This window comes from Lolium perenne, chromosome 6 (genome assembly GCF_019359855.2).
Source record: "Lolium perenne isolate Kyuss_39 chromosome 6, Kyuss_2.0, whole genome shotgun sequence".
Lineage (NCBI taxonomy): Eukaryota > Viridiplantae > Streptophyta > Magnoliopsida > Poales > Poaceae > Lolium > Lolium perenne.
In genome coordinates, this window is record NC_067249.2 from 141105275 (window position 1) to 141127058 (window position 21784).

At 40.5% G+C, this 21784-nt stretch overlaps 1 long non-coding RNA gene across 8 annotated transcripts; it reads left to right on the forward strand.

The window, feature by feature from the left end:
- The first annotated feature begins 2043 nt into the window (after positions 1 to 2043).
- LOC127326436 (uncharacterized) lies at positions 2044 to 7043 on the forward strand. Of its 8 annotated transcripts, none has more exons than XR_007867836.2 (6): positions 2045 to 2847; positions 3013 to 3089; positions 3251 to 5255; positions 5645 to 5699; positions 5973 to 6139; positions 6838 to 7043. It is a non-coding gene; the product is annotated as an uncharacterized lncRNA (long non-coding RNA). The 8 variants fall into 8 exon arrangements; XR_007867838.2 differs by lacking the exon at positions 5973 to 6139 and having other exon boundaries at positions 2046 to 2847; positions 3251 to 4407; positions 4574 to 5255; XR_007867839.2 differs by lacking the exon at positions 5973 to 6139 and having other exon boundaries at positions 2047 to 2847; positions 3251 to 4671; positions 4984 to 5255.
- Positions 7044 to 21784: the final 14741 nt, after the last annotated feature.

Sequence of the window (21784 nt, forward strand, 5' to 3'; positions counted from 1 at the left end):
TGCTTCCTTGTCTTGTCCGCCAAGGTTTCCTCCGGTGCGCTGTCCAGGTGGCCCATCTAGCCTTCAGGTGTCTTCATGGGCCTCCAATTAGTCAATACAGGATAGGACAACGTTGGTTACACGAAGGGTAGTGCCCACGTCAATGGGCAAAAAATCAAAGTGGAAAGTACAAAAAAGAAAAAGAGAGACTGTTAAATATCATTGAGAGTCTTGATTTGAAAGCGGAAACAACTTTATTGAATACAAATGAAAGGGAGGAATTAAAAAAGGCCAATGATATTCTGAACAAATCAAAAAGAGAAGAGGAGTCTAAATGGGCCCAATGAGCGAAAGTTTAACATATTCAAGAAGGGGGAAATAATACGAGGTATTTGCACTTAATAGCGAATGGTAAATACCGAAAAAAGAAAATTTTCCAATTAGAGCAACAAGAAGCGAAAAGTGTTTTTAGCTCCCGAGCTCCAGTGCTCTCGCTATGTTAAGAAAAAATTAAAAATAGTTTTACAAGTTATAAAAAACATGAAAATAATTCTGAAGACTGTCATTGATACATTCCACAATCACGCAAAATCCCAATCCGAAATTATTTTATTTTTAGCTAGATAAAAATGACAAAATCTGATATGTTTTGAAGATTTGAAAATGACTACTCAGATCTACAATTTTGTCATTTTTGTGTAGATCAAAATATTAAGTATTTGAAATTGATTTTTTGCACGTTTGTAGGATACATCATTGACTATGTGCGGATTTTTTTCCAGAATTTTTTGAAACTCAAAAATATGATTTTTTAATTTTTGAAAACGAGATCACTGGTGCCCATGTGCACCAAATCTCTGTCCTACAAGAAGGGACTATTGTTGGAGAAGATAATTTAAAGATTATATTAATGAATTCTATAAGAAATTGTTTGGGGCACCGGTGTCAACCAATATTTCTCTAGTTGAAGAGGAATTTCAGGATATTACACATATTTCATCAATTGAGAATGAGATCTTGACGGCTCCTTTTACTGAAAAGGAGGTGTTTGAGGCAATTTCTCATATGGAACTGAATAAAGCTCCTGGACTAGATGGCTTTCCAGCTGAGTTTTATCAAAAAAATTGGGAAGTTATAAATGATGATTTGATGGCTTTGTTTTCTCAGTTTACCAATGGGGATTTGCCCCTTTATAAACTAAATTTTGGTGTTATCACATTACTACCCAAGAAGGAGAATGCGGTCCAAATTCAACAATATAGACCTTTTTATTTGCTAAATGTATGTTTTAAGATATTCACTAAAGTTGGTACGAATCGCATCTCGGGGATTTCCCCAAGAGTGGGTCTTTTTTACAACAAACTTTGAGAATGAAGGGCTTTGCTCCAGAATGGGGTAGATTAGTGCAACAGTTTGTCCAAGGAGGTAGTGTTGGTGTGAAGGTGAATGATGATATTGGTCATTATTTACAGACAAGGAAAGGTCTAAGGCAAGGGGACTCTTTTGAAGGAGATATGCCCTAGAGGCAATAATAAAGTGGTTATTATTTATATCTTTATGTTTATGATAAATGTTTATATATCATGCTATAATTATATTAACCGAAACATTAGTACATGTGTGATATGTAGACAACAAGAAGTCCCTAGCATGCCTCTTAAACTAGCTTGTTGATTAATGGATGATTAGTTTCATAATCATGAACATTGGATGTTATTAATAACAAGGTTATATCATTATATGAATGATGTAATGGACACACCCAATTAAGCGTAGCATAAGATCTCGTCATTAAGTTATTTGCTATAAGTTTTCGATACATAGTTACCTAATCCTTATGACCATGAGATCATGTAAATCACTTATACCGGAAAGGTACTTTGATTACACCAAACGCCACTGCGTAAATGGGTGGTTATAAAGGTGGGATTAAGTATCCGGAAAGTATGAGTTGAGGCATATGGATCAACAGTGGGATTTGTCCATCCCGATGACGGATAGATATACTCTGGGCCCTCTCGGTGGAATGTCGTCTAATGTCTTGCAAGCATATGAATCCAGGGGTATATATGATGCCCCCCCACGGGGGCCTCACAACGCTTAGAGCTTCTCGGCCGTCGGATCAACCCATCTGTGCATCTCAGCCGTTTATTCTGACCGTTCCTCCCACTAGATAACCTCATGCGACAGCCGTTTCTTACCCGCCTCTGGCTGCACGTGGGTCCCACTGTTGGCCGGTCCCGCACGTCGGTCACTACGGGTGAGATTTCGCTCGGTCGGCCGCGCCGTCGGCCTTTGGAAAGATCTCCACCCGCACCCGTGAAACAAAACCAGCCCCCGGTACTGAAACCCTAGCGCCAATCGCGCTCCCCCGAATCCTTCGCAGCCGCCGCCGTCCGCCATCGCCTCCGTCCTCCTCGCGCGCCCCCAGCCTCGCCACCACCTAGCAAATTTTTCCCCAATCTGGGCCGCCGGCGCGATCCTCTTCCCATTCGTCTCCTATGGAAACTCCCCATTCTCAGCCACCACAGCCGCGCAATCCTTCTTCGCGGCCCCTCCCCGATCTCGTGTCCCTCCCTCTCCTCGATCTCCTTCTCTCCCGGCTCTCCCGGCGCTCTACCTTCGGTGCCGCTCACCCCGCCAGCGCGATGCGGTCCGCCGGATTCCTCCCACTGCCTTGTGACGCCTGCCATGGCTGCACGGCGGCAAATGGTAGGAAAGGAGTCGGCGGCTTACTCGCGCGAGATTGTTGCAAGGAGGAGCAAGGGAAGGTGCCACCACCATGTGTGGCGACGGATCCGGTTATCAGTCCCGTCGCCACCATCGGTTCTCTTGTTTATCTACTCAGAGGAGACAACAGGACACACGGTATATATCCTCCTCCACTCACTCCTTCACCCGGAACGTGCATCCTTGCTTGCTTGGATTGGGCGTACTAGCTGCCTCATGTATCTTCCCTGTTAGATTTGTTTTTTCTTCAATTTAATGTAGATTTTTTATTTGAATTTTGCAGTTGGCATAATGGATCTGCAGAGTAGAGGAGGAGCAATTACAGATAGCAAGCTGCGATGAGGAAGGGCAGCGGAAGCTACCACCATGGCTACTGCGAGGTACTATTCTAAATTTTAAAGCATGTCATTTATTCATGTTTTTATTTCGTCCTTTCTAAGCCTATAGGCATATGGATTTTTTTAACAAATAAATTAGGTCATCACCAGCATGGTTATGTCAATCGGAAACTTAACATGTCTCATATTGATCTTCATTTCAGCATCGGCATGGTCAGCGTAGTCAGACTCATCTGCAATGCAGGAACTGAGCACCATCGTTCGTGCTTGAGAGAAACAACCATCATAAAAACAGCTATAAGTAAAGTACATGAACTTTGTAATTACCTATTTACCTGTTCTGAGAGGATTTTCTCATTGAACGATATACTTCTGATATACTTGTGATTATCTACTTACACCAATCCGTTGTTTTGGCAGTTATATGTTGCAATTTAATTTCCATCTGACAATATACAACTTTGGAACTGTCTTGGTATATTTTCTGGTATACTATCGACTTTTTGTGCATATTTATATGCTTTTAATGTATTTTCACAGGAATAACTTTGTGGGGGCTGAAAACAATCTTTTACTTGGTCCATCGATCAAGTATTATTTTTAAAAACAAACCGAGCAAGAAGAGTGCTAAAATTGTTGTTTCATGTTTCTTGGCGCGAAGCGTCATCTCTTCTGCCAGCTCCTAGGGGTGGATGCAGAAATGACCCAATGCTAGATTTAATAGATTCTCTCGTCTTTGTTTTCTCTAAACCTGAGCCAAATTCTTTGGTTTCTTTTTTTCACTCACAATCATGTAACCTTCTAGATCCTGTAGGAGTTCTGCACACAATATTCTAATGTAGTCATTGTGACTTAGACCGCTTTGATGCAGCCAAAACAGTCCAGGGATGAATGGACTATTATTTGGTGTTATCTCCTTTCCCTCTGATTTGAATGAGGAAAGGGAGCTATTAGTCCAAGTATCAATTTTAAGCAGGTGTTTATGCCTCCATGGACGATTTTCCATGCTCTTCTTAGAGTATGGGCATATGAACACACACAGTTTCAGTTACAGACTTACAGTGTCATCATACAGTGGCAATAGGTGCTTTCATGTTGATGTGATACTTTAAGAGAGAGCTGGGGAACTAAATAAATGCATAGACTTTCAGAGGAGATGAATAAATTGTGGTTAGTGTACATCTATTTATAGAATATTTTGATCAGGACGGCTAGGGAAAAAGGGAACCTGCTTACATGAGCAATGAATTATTTTACACAAGATGATTTTCAGAGCATGTCAAAATTGGCCTATGCTTGTGAACAATCCATCTCAGTGTGTTGTTTTGTGCATTCTAGATGTACTACTACAATATTCAAGGTGAGGTTACTGACTAACCAAATTAAAAGAGATGAGTTTGTTCTATTCAAGTTTCTTGTGCATTCTATTTTGGGGAAACAGTTACTATAAGAAGCTTTCTTCCCAAAACTGAAGTATATTGTTACGACGGATTCTGTAACTATTTGACTTGGTTTTGTATCGACAGTTATGGCGCAAAAATTCACAGCGGCCTTATTATTCAATGAAATATAACCAGGAGCAGAGGGACGAGTTCAATGCCCAGTGCCATTTAATGAAACGCAGGTGATGGGTGTTCTTTTTATACTTTGTTTCTCCATATATTTCTGATCCCACCTTGGATCGCTTATTGCTGAATATTTTTTGCTTACTTCTTTTTTTGATTGAACTAACAACTTCATCCAATTATGGTTATTGGACTGGCTGTAGTCGTTGTTTAGTGTAATCTGGAAGGGTCATCATGCGTACTGCCACTTACGAAGCATTGCTTCCGAGTGTAATCTGAAAATTAGAATTTAAAGTAATATTGTTTCTCTTTGCTTGTAATGTAAGATGGATAATTCATGAAATATCATTTGACTTATTTCTCGACTGCAGGATGTGGTTAATGTAAGATGGATAATTCCTGAAATATGAAGGATTTGTCGATACATAGTAGGTCTAATTTTTTTATCTTGCCGAAACTTGTACATATATCTACCTCTTAAACTTTTTTTTTGCTTCATTCATGTATATTTATCTGCTATCACATTTTGATGTTTGTGAGCCAATCTTGGCACGGCGTGTGGTGCCTCCTTTAACTAGTGCTCCGTGGAACCCTGGCGAGGCGTCCCTTTGGCCTGCTCACTAACTCCAGTGATATGTCCATTGTGAGTTTTAGTTTTGGTCCTTAGGTTGGCATATTTCCCATTGAAATTTTCTCTTTCAACGAATGCTTCTATTGTGTGCTTTGTTTACAATATAGAAAAGAATAGCTTATCTTGTAAAAATAATTGATCTTCTTGTTGTCCCATGTGGATCTTGATTCCTTTCTTTTCTTCTCCTCGATTTTTAGAGTTATTTCACCCTTCATGCCGCGCTCCTTAATTATTTACTATGTTGTTGTACAAACACTATGTTTGACTCCATTTGCAGTTTGGGGCACTAGAGTTGAGGGCTCATGTTGCAAATGGTAGATGTAGTCAGTTTTTATATGCAACCACAAATAGATATTTTTTGTCACCTTTTAAACTTGGCCAGTTTATTGCTTTGCTTTCAGGTAAGGGATTCAGACCAGAAAGGAGGGAGTTCTGATTTACAAGTTGTATTGCAGGGTATGTTGCTTCCCAAACTAATTAGTCATTTGGTTCGTACGCCAGATCGCTTACATGAGTAGGGCATGGGAAAACAATGTTAGCTGAACAAATTTGTTTATAAGCAAAATTTAATATAGAAATCGAGATATTGCCTTTAAATGTTAAATTTTCATGTAAAATGATCTTTTGACAAACCTTCCTCTCACTGCCTCAGAAAATAAACTGTATTATACATTATATAAAAGTGTGTGCTAATGACGCACTCTCCGTGATTTGGTTACTGTTTCGTAGCGTTTTCACCTCCCGCCGTTTCTTCTGGTGCTCCCACGTGTTCAAGTCGCCGGTCAGATCTCCTGTTTTGTGCGCATCCTTGGTTACCGGTTGGTGTTGGATCCCTCCCGCGAAAATAAACCAGATTATATGGGAGCATGAGGGGTACTGCACATATGCATTTCAAGGTTTTGTTTTCAGTTATCTCTTTCCACATTCTTGTGCTTCCCTTGGCTTTGGTAGCACGATAATTCTTTAAATCAAACATACAAATCCAAGCCCTATGGTTGCTAATACATTGTTCAGTGTTCAGGTCACCAACTGCTGCAAAACAATATTGTGATTTACTCTGTTATGATATTGAAAAATAGTTGAGGGTCCATTATGTCCTTATCTGATCAGATCGATGATTAAAGCATGTTTTCTTTCCAGAAAGCTACTCCCTCCGTTCCTTTTTAATTGACTCAAATTTAGTACAAACTTGTACTAAATCCGAGTCAATTAAAAAATAACGGAGGGAGTACATACTTTGTTCTGCTTCCCTTCATTAAATCCTCATGTTTAGCTCTTTGCATGATTGTTCATGAAGCATTAAATGATTCTCGAAAAGTATTGATAGTTGGATAGGTTTCTGTGAGATGTTGAGCAATTGGTGTGGCCTTCGGTGTTCCATTTGTATTGCAGATTTGGTAAATGATGTAATAGCCCTAAAAGACTTGGTTATGATGATTAGTGTTTTTCTTGTATATTCTCCATCGGGAGCATGGGAGTTGATTGGTCATCTCTAGATATTCACATATATACTCATCCCATTCTTCTTGCATATTCTATGCATATACCCTGTCTACTCTATTGATTAATGTAACTTCATTCCTTTGTTTTCCAGGGTTTATTCTGTACAGGAAACACCAATCTTCCTGCTAATTCTACTAATGTGTAAGTATAACTGTAGTTTAGATCGTCTTACTGTGACGTTATGTAAGGTTTCGGTTAATATCTGGTTCTATGTAATGGCACCTTCAGTAGTTTCTTTTATGTGTATTGTGTTGCTCTGTAAAGAAGACTATCACTTATCCCATCCATCTTTGTACACTTACCGTTGTAACCAGCTCACTTAGTAATGCCCATGGTCTCTCTATATTTTAGCTTATTCATATGAGCACAAAATTCAGTAGTTCGAGCAAACTGAAGAACAAAATTCAGAACATCACATTACTTTATTTAGCAAAACAGAAGAATTGAGAACTAATCGATATAATCAGCTAGCACAAGCGAAGGAAATCTAACTCTGCTAACTGAAGCGAAAGGAACATACCAGCTGGTAGCAGACACCTCCAGTTATTCTCTGTCGGACTCCAGTTATTCTCTGTCGGACGCAACCTCTGACCAACTCTGCTCCACCTAGGTCAGTTGGTAGCAGATCATCTTGATTCACTTCCTTGTGCTCTCTTCCTAGCTGCTAGCAAATTAACGCGAGCTAACCTTCTCCCCTTCTTCTCTGTGGCCTTTGTCCCAAAGAGTAAGATCTCGATCGGCAGCGGAACGCACCGACTGAACAGTGGTGCTCTCATCTTCTCTGCTTACCCTCTGCCGATTCTTTATTTCGACAACCTGCTTCTTCTTCTCTTTTGTTCTCATTGTTTCAACCAGAAATGGTTCTAAGGAAGAAAAACAGTACACAGGAAAACACTGTCTGTTAACGAAAAAAAGAGAAATGGTCAGAATCAATAAGTCATGTACGAACCGAAATAGTTAGATCGGCACGAGCCAACAACATTGTCTGTTAACCAACCCAATGGGTAAAAGGGCCAAATATCATTGCTACTGGGAGTTTATTGTACTTACATCATCTTACGCCTAACAAATACTTTGATCAATCTCTTAACTATAACTCTTCCAATCCGGCACCCTGCAAACCATCAAATGTAAACCGGGAAGAAAATAGCTCTAATTTTGCATGTTAAAAAGTAACACCACGAACAAACCTTAGGCAGCTTATGTAGATAGATGTTCCTCTATTTGTTCCTTTATAACTTATATTGCTCTTGAAAAAACCATAGAGTATTAGTTATTGTAATATATTCCTATACTTTGTTATTCCATTTGTTTTATCCTAATTTTATCATATTGACTTCATTTTGTAAAACCTAAAAACCATATTGTCAAGTTTTCCACCCGAGTTTCGACAATGTCATACAAACTCTTAATCGGTACGAATTCCACGGGATCGTGCGCCAAGGCGCACATCTAAATCTAGTAAGTTCATAAGAGACCACATACCACGGTACGAGTAAAGAGTACTTGTCAGGAGACGAGGTTGAACAAGGTATAGAGTGATACCGAAGATCAAACCTCGGACAAGTAAAATATCGCGTGACAAAGGGAATTGGTATCATATGTGAATGGTTCATTCGATCACTAAAGTCATCGTTGAATATGTGGGAGCCATTATGGATCTCCAGATCCCGCTATTGGTTATTGGTCGGAGTGAGTACTCAACCATGTCCGCATAGTTCACGAACCGTAGGGTGACACACTTAAAGTTGGATGTTGAAATGGTAGAACTTGAATATGGAATGGAGTTCGAATATTTGTTCGGAGTCCCGGATGAGATCCCGGACATCACGAGGAGTTCCGGAATGGTCCGGAGAATAAGATTCATATATAGGATGTCATTTTATGTGAATTAAAATGATGCGGAAGGTTCTATGGAAGGTTCTAGAAGGTTCTAGAAAAGTCCGGAAGAAACCACCAAGGAAGGTGGAGTCCCGGAGGGACTCCGCCTCCATGGCCGGCCAACCCTAGTGGGGGTGGAGTCCCAAGTGGACTCCCCCTATGGGGGCCGGCCACCCCCCCATATGGAAGGGGGGAATCCCACCCCAAGTGGGATTCCCACCTTGGGTAGGTTTCCCTATCATATGGAAAGTTTTGGGTTCGGGTCTTATTCGGAGACTTGTAGTCCAACACTTGGGGCTTCCACCTATATAATGAGGGGCCAAGGGGAGGGGGCCGGCCACCCCAAGACCACAAGCTGGCCGCCCCCCCTTGAGTGGCCGGCCACCCCCTCCCAAACCCTAGCCGCCCCCTTCTCCTCCATAGCTCCCGCGTGCTTTAGCGAAGCTCCGCCGGAGTTCTCCACCACCACCGACACCACGCCGTCGTGCTGTCGGATTCAAGAGGAGCTACTACTTCCGCTGCCCGCTAGAACGGGAGGTGGACGTCGTCTTCATCAACAACCGAACGTGTGACCGAGTACGGAGGTGCTGCCCGTTCGTGGCGCCGGAGGGATCGTGATCAAGATCTTCTACGCGTTTTTGCAAGCGGCAAGTGAACGTCTACCGCAGCAACAAGAGCCTCCTCTTGTAGGCTTTGGAATCTCTTCAAGGGTGAGACTCGATAAACCTATCGTTGCTACCGTCTTCTAGATTGCATCTTGGCTTGGATTACGTGTTCGCTGTAGGAAAATTTTTGTTTTCTATGCAACGTTATCCTACAGTGGTATCAGAGCCGTGTCTATGCATAGATGGTTGCACGAGTAGAACACAATGGTTTTGTGGGCGTTAATGCTCTTGTTATCTTTAGTTTGAGTACTTTGCATCTTTGTGGCATAGTGGGATGAAGCGGCTCGGACTAACTTTACATGACCGCGTTCATGAGACTTGTTCCTCATTCGACATGCAACTTGTATTGCATAAGAGGCTTTGCGGGTGTCTGTCTCTTCTACTATAGTGAAGATTCAATTTACTCTTCTATTGAAAACATTAGTATCAACGTTGTGGTTCATGTTCGTAGGTAGATTAGATCTCTCTCGAAAACCCTAAACCACGTAAAATATGCAAACCAAATTAGAGACGTCTAACTTGTTTTTGCAGGGTTTGGTGATGTGATATGGCCATAATGTGATGATGAATATGTATGAGATGATCATTATTGTATTGTGGCAACCGGCAGGAGCCTTATGGTTGTCTTTAATATTTCATGTTGAGTAGTATTTCAAAGTAGTTGTAATAGTTGCTACATGGAGGACAATCATGAAGACGGCGCCATTGACCTTGACGCTACGCCGATGATGATGGAGATCATGCCCGAAGATGATGGAGATCATGTCCGTGCTTTGGAGACGAAGATCAAAGGCGCAAAGACAAAAGGGCCATATCATATCACATATGAACTGCATGTGATGTTAATCCTTTTATGCATCTTATTTTGCTTAGATCGCGACGGTAGCATTATAAGATGATCCCTCACTAAAATCTCAAGATAATAAAGTGTTCATCCTTAGTAGCACCGTTACCATGACTTATCGTTTCGAAGCATCTCGTGATGATCGGGTGTGTTAGAATCAACAAGTACATACAATGGGTGCAAGACAGTTTTGCACATGCGGATACTAAGGTGGCCTTGACGAGCCTAGCATGTACAGACATGGTCTCGAAACACGTGATACCGAAAGGTAGAGCATGAATCATATGGTTGATATGATAAACACTTTGAGTGTTCACCATTGAAATCACACCTTGTCTCGTGATGATCGGACTTAGGTGCGGTGGATTTGGTTCGTGTGATCACTAAGACAATGCGAGGGATATTGTTTTGAGTGGGAGTTCACTTAGTTTTTAATTATGTTGAATTAAAATTTGAACTCAATTTGTCATAAACTTAGTCTAAACTTTTGCAAATATATGTTGTAGAGATGGCGTCCCCAATCAATTTTAACCAGTTCCTAGAGAAAGAAAAACTTAAGAGCAACGGTAGCAACTTCACCGACTGGTTCCGTCATGTGAGGATCTTCCTCTCTGGCGGAAATCTGCAATATGTGCTTGATGCACCGCTAGGTGACCCTCCTGCAGAAACTGAAACCGATGAAGTAAAAGCTGTTTACGAGACTCGGAAAATTCGGTACTCTCAAGTTCAGTGTGCCATCCTGTGCGATGCGGAATCCGATCTTCAAAAACGTTTTGAGCACCACGATCCTCATGAGTTGATGAAAGAGCTGAAAGCTATTTTTGAGACTCATGCGGCTGTGGAATGCTATGAAGCATCGAAACAATTCTTCAGCTGCATGATGGAAGAAGGCAGCTCCGTTAGTGATGTAGGATAACGTTGCATAGAAAACAAAAATTTTCCTACGGCGAACACGCAATCCAAGCCAAGATGCAATCTAGAAGACGGTAGCAACGAGGGGATATCGAGTCTCACCCTTGAAGAGATTCCAAAGCCTACAAGAGGAGGCTCTTGTTGCTGCGGTAGACGTTCACTTGCCGCTTGCAAAAGCGCGTAGAAGATCTTGATCACGATCGGTTCCGGCGCCACGAACGGGCAGCACCTCCGTACTCGGTCACACGTTCGGTTGTTGATGAAGACGACGTCCACCTCCCCGTTCCAGCGGGCAGCGGAAGTAGTAGCTCCTCTTGAATCCGACAGCACGACGGCGTGGTGTCGGTGGCGGTGAAGAAGTCCGGCGGAGCTTCGCTAAGCTATGCGGGCAATATGGAGGAGAGGAGCTTGGCTAGGGTTTGGGAGGGGTGGCCGGCCACTCTATGGGGGGCGGCCAGCTTGTGGTCTTGGGGTGGCAGGCCCCCTCCCTTGGCCCCTCATTATATAGGTGGATCCCAAGTGTTGGTGTCCAAGTCTTCGAATAAGACCCGAAACCAAAACCTTCCATAGGAGGGGGAAACCTAGCCCAACTAGGACTCCCACCCAAAGGTGGGATTCCCACCTCCCATGTGGGGGTGGCGGCCCCCTATGGTGGAGTCCACTTGGGACTCCACCCCATCTAGGGCTGGCCGGCCATGGAGGTGGAGTCCCTTGTGGACTCCACCTTCCTTGGTGGTTTCTTCCGGACTTTTCTAGAACCTTCTAGAACCTTCCATAGAACCTTCCGCGACATTTTATTTCACATAAAATGACATCCTATATATGAATCTTATTCTCCGGACCATTCCGGAACTCCTCGTGATGTCCGAGATCTCATCCGGGACTCCGAACAAATATTCGAACTCCATTCCATAATTCAAGTGCTACCATTTCAACATCCAACTTTAAGTGTGTCACCCTACGGTTCGAGAACTATGCGGACATGGTTGAGTACTCACTCCGACCAATAACCAATAGCGGGATCTGGAGATCCATAATGGCTCCCACATATTCAACGATGACTTTAGTGATCGAATGAACCATTCACATACATTACCAATTCCCTTTGTCTCGCGATATTTTACTTGTCCGAGGTTTGATCTTCGGTATCACTCTATACCTTGTTCAACCTCGTCTCCTGACAAGTACTCTTTACTCGTACCGTGGTATGTGGTCTCTTATGAACTCTTTCATATGCTTGCAAGACATTAGACGACATTCCACCGAGAGGGCCCAGAGTATATCTATCCGTCATCGGGATGGACAAATCCCACTATTGATCCATATGCCTCAACTCATACTTTCCGGATACTTAATCCCACCTTTATAGCCACCCATTTACGCAGTGGTGTTTGGTGTAATCAAAGTACCTTTCCGGTATAAGTGATTTACATGATCTCATGGTCATAAGGACTAGGTAACTATGTATCGAAAGCTTATAGCAAATAACTTAATGACGAGATCTTATGCTACGCTTAATTGGGTGTGTCCATTACATCATTCACACAATGACATAACCTTGTTATTAATAACATCCAATGTTCATGATTATGAAACTAATCATCCATTAATCAACAAGCTAGTTTAAGAGGCATACTAGGGACTTCTTGTTTGTCTACATATCACACATGTACTAATGTTTCGGTTAATACAATTCTAGCATGATATATAAACATTTATCATAAACATAAAGATATAAATAATAACCACTTTATTATTGCCTCTAGGGCATATCTCCTTCAGTCTCCCACTTGCACTAGAGTCAATAATCTAGTTTACATTTGTAAAGATATAACACCTTGGCCTTATGGTGCTTTATCATGTATTGCTCACGGGAGAGGTTTTTAGTCAACGGATCTGACACGCTCAGAAACGTATGTATTTTGTAATTCATTTGCGTCTCAACGCATCACTCATTTCCAAATGAGTTGGCATTAAATATGTTTGATCTTATGGTGGAACCTTAATTCCGCGGTCTGAAATAAGTCACTAATATTGTCACATACAATATAGCTTCAAAGTTCTGACACTATCGGAACTACACCAAGTCTTCAAAGAACTTCTTGACTCAACATCCTCAGTCATTTGTCAAAACAAATGACATACTCTGCCTTCGTTTTGTAGAATCCATCACAATATTTAGAACTCTTCTAAATCTAACATAGACAACTTCTAGTTCATTGTGCTACCTTTAAAACAACACTTAGTCTAATTTGAGATTGAAATTCTATTTTGATATGTGACAAAATAAATATCGGTGTAACACCTTACAGCGATTTGTTTGTCATTTCTTCATACAAAAATATATATGCATATCCTTAGTTCTTCTAAAGTACTCAAGGATATTCTTACTGTCGTCCTATGATCATCTTATGAATCATTCCGGTATATGCTCATAACATTTTAGAGCACAAGATATCTGATTTTGTACATTTTATTTGTGATCTAAAATCACTCATGTATTTTTACTCATCGAGTGTCAGATACACTCAAGTCTTGTTAAACCTTCACATGACAAGAACATTTTCTTAATATTTCTATATTGAACTATTTCAATATCCATTCTATGTACTTTGACTTAAACTTATTATGTGTTTCAATCTATCTTCATAGATCTTGACACTAAATATGTTTTAGTCCATATCCTTTCATTGAAGTTAATTTTTCAATGAAACCTTTTAATCAAGTATGTAATTACATTATTTATAACCAACTATATGTCTTCTACATAAGTATTATAAATATGTCTCAGCGCTCCCACTTAATTTCTTGCAAATGCAAGCCTCTTCATCGTCTCTGATGAAATCAAAAACTCTTTGACTATTTCATCCAGTGAAGATTCAAACTCCGCGATACTTACTTCATCCAATTGAAGTTCGTATACCTATCTAGTATTTCACGGACCAGCAAAACTCTTGGTTTGTATCTAGTATACACCTTTAATATACACTTCTGTTAAGTAGTGTATTTTGCCATCCTACTAACATATCTCATAAAAGAAATATGTAGTGATTACTAGAATAATCCACATAGACTATAAGCATTGCTACGGAAGATCTAATCTTATCGTAGTCAACTCTTTGAACTTTGTTGTAAACAATTTTTCAACAAGTCGAGCTTCTTCAATGATATTTCATCCAAGTCTATCAATTTCATAGATCCATTTACTTTCATAAAGTATTCATCTATCTTGGATTTCATGGCGTATAGCCATTTTAACGGAGTCAGGGCCCATCATAACTTCTTTGTTTGTAGTTGGTTTATCATTGTTCAAAATCAATCCTTTGTTCACAAATCATTTATTTGATCACAAAGTAAACCATACCTACAAGGTTCAATATGTACTTCGATCTCCATGGCTAAAACACTTTGTAGTCATGAGAGCCATGATCGTCGTGGCCGCTTCCGAAACCAATTCCGATGCTGCGCTACTCTGATCATTATGCTTAGGTTCATAAACCTTATCAAATTATATTGTCCTCCCACTTAAATACTTCACTAGAAACAATTTCTCGGAAATAAGAAACATTGACAAACACTTTTGTCTTTGTCTCGTGGGAAGAATTCCCAATCAAATCTCTGGGATAACCAACAAAGACATTCATCCGATTTTGGTTGTAAACTTATTTACTTATGCTATGCATACCAAAATTTAAGAAAAGACTAACAGGTTTCTTACCTATGCCATAACTCGTATGGTGTCATTTCAACGGATCATGATGATGCTCTATTTAGTGTAAAAAGCGGTAGTCACTAAAGCATAATCCACAAAAATATAATGGCGTCATAATATTTTTATCTCATCATTAATCCAACAAGGTTTGGATACATATCTTGGATACTATATCATCATTATAATACTCCAAGAAATGTGAGTTGTAGAACAATTTCATAACTCTCTTAGATGTTCGCTAAAACTCGTAATTCAAATATTTCCACCATGATCCAATCATAGATATTTGACTTTTCTATTACGATGATTTCCACTTCATGCTGAAATTTATTTGAATCCTATTCAAATGTTTCAAACTTTTCCTTATTGAATATATCCACATATATACTCAATTCATTGTTTGAAGGTTTTCATGAAATAGAAGAATCTCCCGCATACAACTATGCCTAGTGAACCACATACATCATCATGTATATTTTCACAAAGTTAGTTGCCCGTTCAACTCTTGGCCTATGAACGGTATTTTAATCATTCTCTTTAGAAAAGATTTGCAAGTGCCAAATGATTCAAAATCAAATGACTCCAAAAATCCATTTGCATGGAGTTCCTTCATGCGTTCCTTTCTAACATGACCTAAATGGTGGTTCCACAAATAAGTGGAATTCAAATCATTTGCCTTATGGCATTTTAGCGTCAGTTTTATGTATGTGTGTTTCACCTTTAAGATTTATAATAACTTATCCATCGTACATGGAGTAATGTCATAATTTGAACAACTCATTGTTTTATTTGACCAGAGCAAAATAACAATTATTAAGTTCTTTATTATAAATTCTAAGGGCTAGATAGAATGCCAACGACGAACATAATAACACTTTATTTTGTTCCAGACGTGCTTTTCTATCATATTCCTTGTCAGTCACTTAGGCCATTGTATTCTTGTATTGCGTTGTTTTGTATGACACTTCATACCAACCAATATGGTACTAATACCCAAGAATTTCATTGTGTGACTTAACTAGGAATACAACCATAACATGTATATCATTTATATACACCTGAGCTAGACTTTCTAGTCTTTTCTTTTCTTTTTGCCAAAATATCTTTTGCAGTTTCTCTTTTAGCTTTCCTCATTATTCAGAAAAACACTTCAACATTAATAACTTCTAGGTTTGTTGGTCAAATACCAATAACCTTGAGGTTCTTACTTTGAAGTTGATCATCATATGACAAGTGTTCCAGATTTCACTATTAGTAACTTTGTAATATGATGAACAATTTCACTCATAATTTTATCCATCATATCATGACGACTTTTCGAGACCATGTCTGTACATGCTAGGCTCGTAAAGTTTTAACCTTGGTATTTGCATGTGCAAATCTAGCTTGCACCCGTTTTTATGCACACGTAGAATCTATCACACCCGATCATCACGTGATGCTTCGAAACGACGAGTCTTAGTAACGGTGCATATTAAGGATGGTCACTTCATGGATATGCGAATAACGTTAGTGCCCCAATAGTTGGAGGATTGTGACGCCTTGCGTCTTCAACCTTCGTACATTCCCATAAAACTTATGAGTTCATGTATTCTCACCAAATTATATTCTATCATCTTGCAATAAGGTCTTAGATATCACATATATCTCATACCTTGATTATTTCTGAAAACTAAATTTTTAGCTCCTTACTTTTCAAACAAATTTGAACTTCAAGTTTCACGGAGACAAGATAACTTTAGGTACTAATTGAAACCATATCTCTTTGAATCAACAATGTGAGGTTTACTAAAAATTTGCAATAGGACTTAATCAATTCTTGATTCTTTAACAATACGGTACCAATCCGTAAAGTTTCTAATCAGATTTTAACAGTATTTATATCTCAATTACAAGACTAGCGCATAGTAGTAAACGGATGCCAATACTACAAAATTAATTCAAAATACTACTCAAACTATGTTTATGATAATTAGTTCATGTTTTAATCTAATTACTAATGAACTCCCACTTAATACAACATCCCTCATAGTTGTTAAGTGGTACACGATCCAAATTCACTACACCAAAAACCGATCATCACGTGAGATGATGTAGCTTCAATGGTGAACATCAACATGTTGATCATATCATCCATATGACTCGTGTTCAACCTTTCGGTTTCCGTTGTCCCGAGACCATGTCTGTACATGCTAGGCTCGTCAAGCAAACCCAAGTATTCTGCGTGTGCAACATGGCTTACACCCGTTGTATATGAATCGTTGAATCTATCACATCCGATCATCACGAGATGCTTTGAAACGACGAACTGTTACAACGGTGCATACGAGGGGAGAACACTTTATTATCTTGATATTAATGTGAGGGATCATCTTATAATGCTACCGTCGCGATCTAAGCAAAATAAGATGCATAAAAGGATTAACATCACATGCAGTTCATATGTGATATGATATGGCCCTTTTGTCTTTGCGCCTTTGATCTTCATCTCCAAAGCACGGACATGATCTCCATCATCTTCGGGCATGATCTCCATCATCGTCGGCGTAGCGTCAAGGTCCATGGCGCCGTCTTCATGGTTGTTCACCTCATGTAGCAACTATTACAACTACTTTGAAATACTACTCAACATGAAAATTAAAGACAACCATAAGGCTCCTGCCGGTTGCCACAATACAATAATGATCATCTCATACATATTCATCATCATATCATGGCCATATCACATCACCAAACCCTGCAAAAACAAGTTAGACGTCTCTAATTTGGTTTGCATATTTTACGTGGTTTAGGGTTTTCGAGAGAGATCTAATCTACCTACGAACATGAACCACAACGTTGATACTAATGTTTTCAATAGAAGAGTAAATTGAATCTTCACTATAGTAGGAGAGACAGACACCCGCAAAGCCTCTTATGCAATACAAGTTGCATGTCGAACGAGGAACAAGTCTCATGAACGCGGTCATGTAAAGTTAGTCCGAGCCGCTTCATCCCACTATGCCACAAAGATGCAAAGTACTCAAACTAAAGATAACAAGAGCATCAACGCCCACAAACCATTGTGTTCTACTCGTGCAACCATCTATGCATAGACACGGCTCTGATACCACTGTAGGATAACGTTGCATAGAAAACAAAAATTTTCCTACGGCGAACACGCAATCCAAGCCAAGATGCAATCTAGAAGACGGTAGCAACGAGGGGATATCGAGTCTCACCCTTGAAGAGATTCCAAAGCCTACAAGAGGAGGCTCTTGTTGCTGCAGTAGACGTTCACTTGCCGCTTGCAAAAGCGCGTAGAAGATCTTGATCACGATCGGTTCCGGCGCCACGAACGGGCAGCACCTCCGTACTCGGTCACACGTTCGGTTGTTGATGAAGACGACGTCCACCTCCCCGTTCCAGCGGGCAGCGGAAGTAGTAGCTCCTCTTGAATCCGACAGCACGACGGCGTGGTGTCGGTGGCGGTGAAGAAGTCCGGCGGAGCTTCGCTAAGCTATGCGGGCAATATGGAGGAGAGGAGCTTGGCTAGGGTTTGGGAGGGGTGGCCGGCCACTCTATGGGGGGCGGCCAGCTTGTGGTCTTGGGGTGGCAGGCCCCCTCCCTTGGCCCCTCATTATATAGGTGGATCCCAAGTGTTGGTGTCCAAGTCTTCGAATAAGACCCGAAACCAAAACCTTCCATAGGAGGGGGAAACCTAGCCCAACTAGGACTCCCACCCAAAGGTGGGATTCCCACCTCCCATGTGGGGGGGTGGCCGGCCCCCTATGGTGGAGTCCACTTGGGACTCCACCCCATCTAGGGCTGGCCGGCCATGGAGGTGGAGTCCCTTGTGGACTCCACCTTCCTTGGTGGTTTCTTCCGGACTTTTCTAGAACCTTCTAGAACCTTCCATAGAACCTTCCGCGACATTTTATTTCACATAAAATGACATCCTATATATGAATCTTATTCTCCGGACCATTCCGGAACTCCTCGTGATGTCCGGGATCTCATCCGGGACTCCGAACAAATATTCGAACTCCATTCCATAATTCAAGTGCTACCATTTCAACATCCAACTTTAAGTGTGTCACCCTACGGTTCGAGAACTATGCGGACATGGTTGAGTACTCACTCCGACCAATAACCAATAGCGGGATCTGGAGATCCATAATGGCTCCCACATATTCAACGATGACTTTAGTGATCGAATGAACCATTCACATACATTACCAATTCCCTTTGTCTCGCGATATTTTACTTGTCCGAGGTTTGATCTTCGGTATCACTCTATACCTTGTTCAACCTCGTCTCCTGACAAGTACTCTTTACTCGTACCGTGGTATGTGGTCTCTTATGAACTCTTTCATATGCTTGCAAGACATTAGACGACATTCCACCGAGAGGGCCCAGAGTATATCTATCCGTCATCGGGATGGACAAATCCCACTATTGATCCATATGCCTCAACTCATACTTTCCGGATACTTAATCCCACCTTTATAGCCACCCATTTACGCAGTGGTGTTTGGTGTAATCAAAGTACCTTTCCGGTATAAGTGATTTACATGATCTCATGGTCATAAGGACTAGGTAACTATGTATCGAAAGCTTATAGCAAATAACTTAATGACGAGATCTTATGCTACGCTTAATTGGGTGTGTCCATTACATCATTCACACAATGACATAACCTTGTTATTAATAACATCCAATGTTCATGATTATGAAACTAATCATCCATTAATCAACAAGCTAGTTTAAGAGGCATACTAGGGACTTCTTGTTTGTCTACATATCACACATGTACTAATGTTTCGGTTAATACAATTCTAGCATGATATATAAACATTTATCATAAACATAAAGATATAAATAATAACCACTTTATTATTGCCTCTAGGGCATATCTCCTTCAAGTGAGCACATGCTCGCCATGACCGGGCATGCGAAGAAACTCAGTGACTTGGGAATAGTGATTCCTAACAGACTGGGGATTAATCGTGTCCTTCAATCACTGCCACCAAGTTACAAGAACTTTGTGATGAACTACAATATGCAGAACATGAACAAGGAGTTACCTGAACTCTTTGGCATGCTAAAAGCTGCTGAGATTGAGATCAAGAAAGAGCACCAAGTGTTGATGGTCAACAAGACCACCAGTTTCAAGAAACAGGGCAAGTCTAAGGGAAAATTCAAGAAGGGTGGCAAGAAAGCTGCCACGCCTCCTATGAAACCTAAGAACGGCCCTAAGCCTGATGCTAAGTGCTATTACTGCAAGGAGAAGGGACACTGGAAGTGTAATTGCTCCAAGTATCTGGCTGATCTGAAGAGCGGCCTTGTCAAGAAGAAAAAGAAGGTATATCTGATATACATGTTATAGATGTTTATCTCACTGGTCCTCGTTCTAGTACCTGGGTATTTGATACTGGTTTGGTTGCTCATATTTGTAACTCGACACAGGAACTAAAGAATAAACGGAGACTACTGAAAGATGAAGTGACGATGCGCGTTGGAAACGGATCCAAGGTCAATGTGATCGCAGTCGGCACACTTCCTTTACATCTACCTTCTGGATTAGTTTTAAGCCTAAATAATTGTTATTTTGTACCTGCGTTAAGCATGAACATTATATCTGGATCTTGTTTAATGCAAGACGGTTATTCATTCAAGTCTGAGAATAAAGGTTGTTCTATTTTTATGAATAATATCTTTTATGGTCGAGCACCAGAAAAGAATGGCTTATTTCTGTTAGATCTCGATAGTAGTGATACGCATATACATAACGTTGATGCTAAGCGAATTAAATTAAATGATAATTCTACATATATGTGGCACTGTCGTCTTGGTCATATTGGAGTGAAACGCATGAAGAAACTCCATAAAGATGGATTACTTGAATCACTTGACTTTGAGTCACTTGATAGATGCGAAGCATGTCTAATGGGAAAAATGACTAAGACTCCATTTTCTGGTATGATGGAGCGAGCTACTGACTTATTGGAAATCATACATACCGATGTGTGCGGACCAATGAGCGTAGCATCGTGCGGTGGTTATCGTTATGTTCTAACCTTCACAGATGATCTGAGTAGATATGGGTATATCTATTTCATGAAACATAAATCCGAAACTTTCGAGAAGTTTAAGGAATTCCAAAGTGAAGTAGAAAATCAACGTAACAAGAAGATTAAATTTCTACGATCTGATCATGGAGGTGAATATCTGAGTTATGAGTTTGGCATGCATTTAAAGAAATGCGGAATACTTTCACAATTGACACCGCCGGGAACACCACAACGAAACGGTGTGTCCGAATGTCGTAATCGAACTCTCTTAGATATGGTTCATTCTATGATGTCTCTTACTGATTTGCCGTTATCATTTTGGAGTTATGCATTAGAGACAGCCGCATTCACTTTAAATAGAGCACCATCAAAATCCGTAGAAACGACACCGTATGAATTATGGTTTAATAAGAAACCTAAGCTGTCGTTCCTGAAAGTTTGGGGTTGCGAAGCCTATGTAAAGAAGTTACAACCGGACAAGCTAGAACCCAAAGCGGAGAAATGCGTCTTCATAGGATACCCTAAGGAAACTATAGGGTACACCTTCTATCACAGATCCGAAGGCAAAATCTTTGTTGCTAAGAACGGAACTTTTCTTGAGAAAGAATTTCTCACTAAAGAAGTGACTGGAAGAAAAGTAGAACTCGATGAGATTGATGAATCTATACTCGTTGATCAGAGTAGCGCAGTACCGGAAGTTGTACCTGTACCGCCTACACCGGCAACAGAGGAAGCTAATGATAATGATCATGAAACTTCGAACGAGGAAACTACTGAACCTCGTAGATCGACAAGGGAACGTACCACTCCTGATTGGTATGATCCTTGTCTAAATGTCATGATTGTGGATAACAATGATGAAGACCCTGCGACGTATGAAGAAGCGATGATGAGCCCAGATTCCAACAAATGGCAAGAAGCCATGAAATCCGAAATGGGATCCATGCATGATAACAAAGTATGGACTTTGG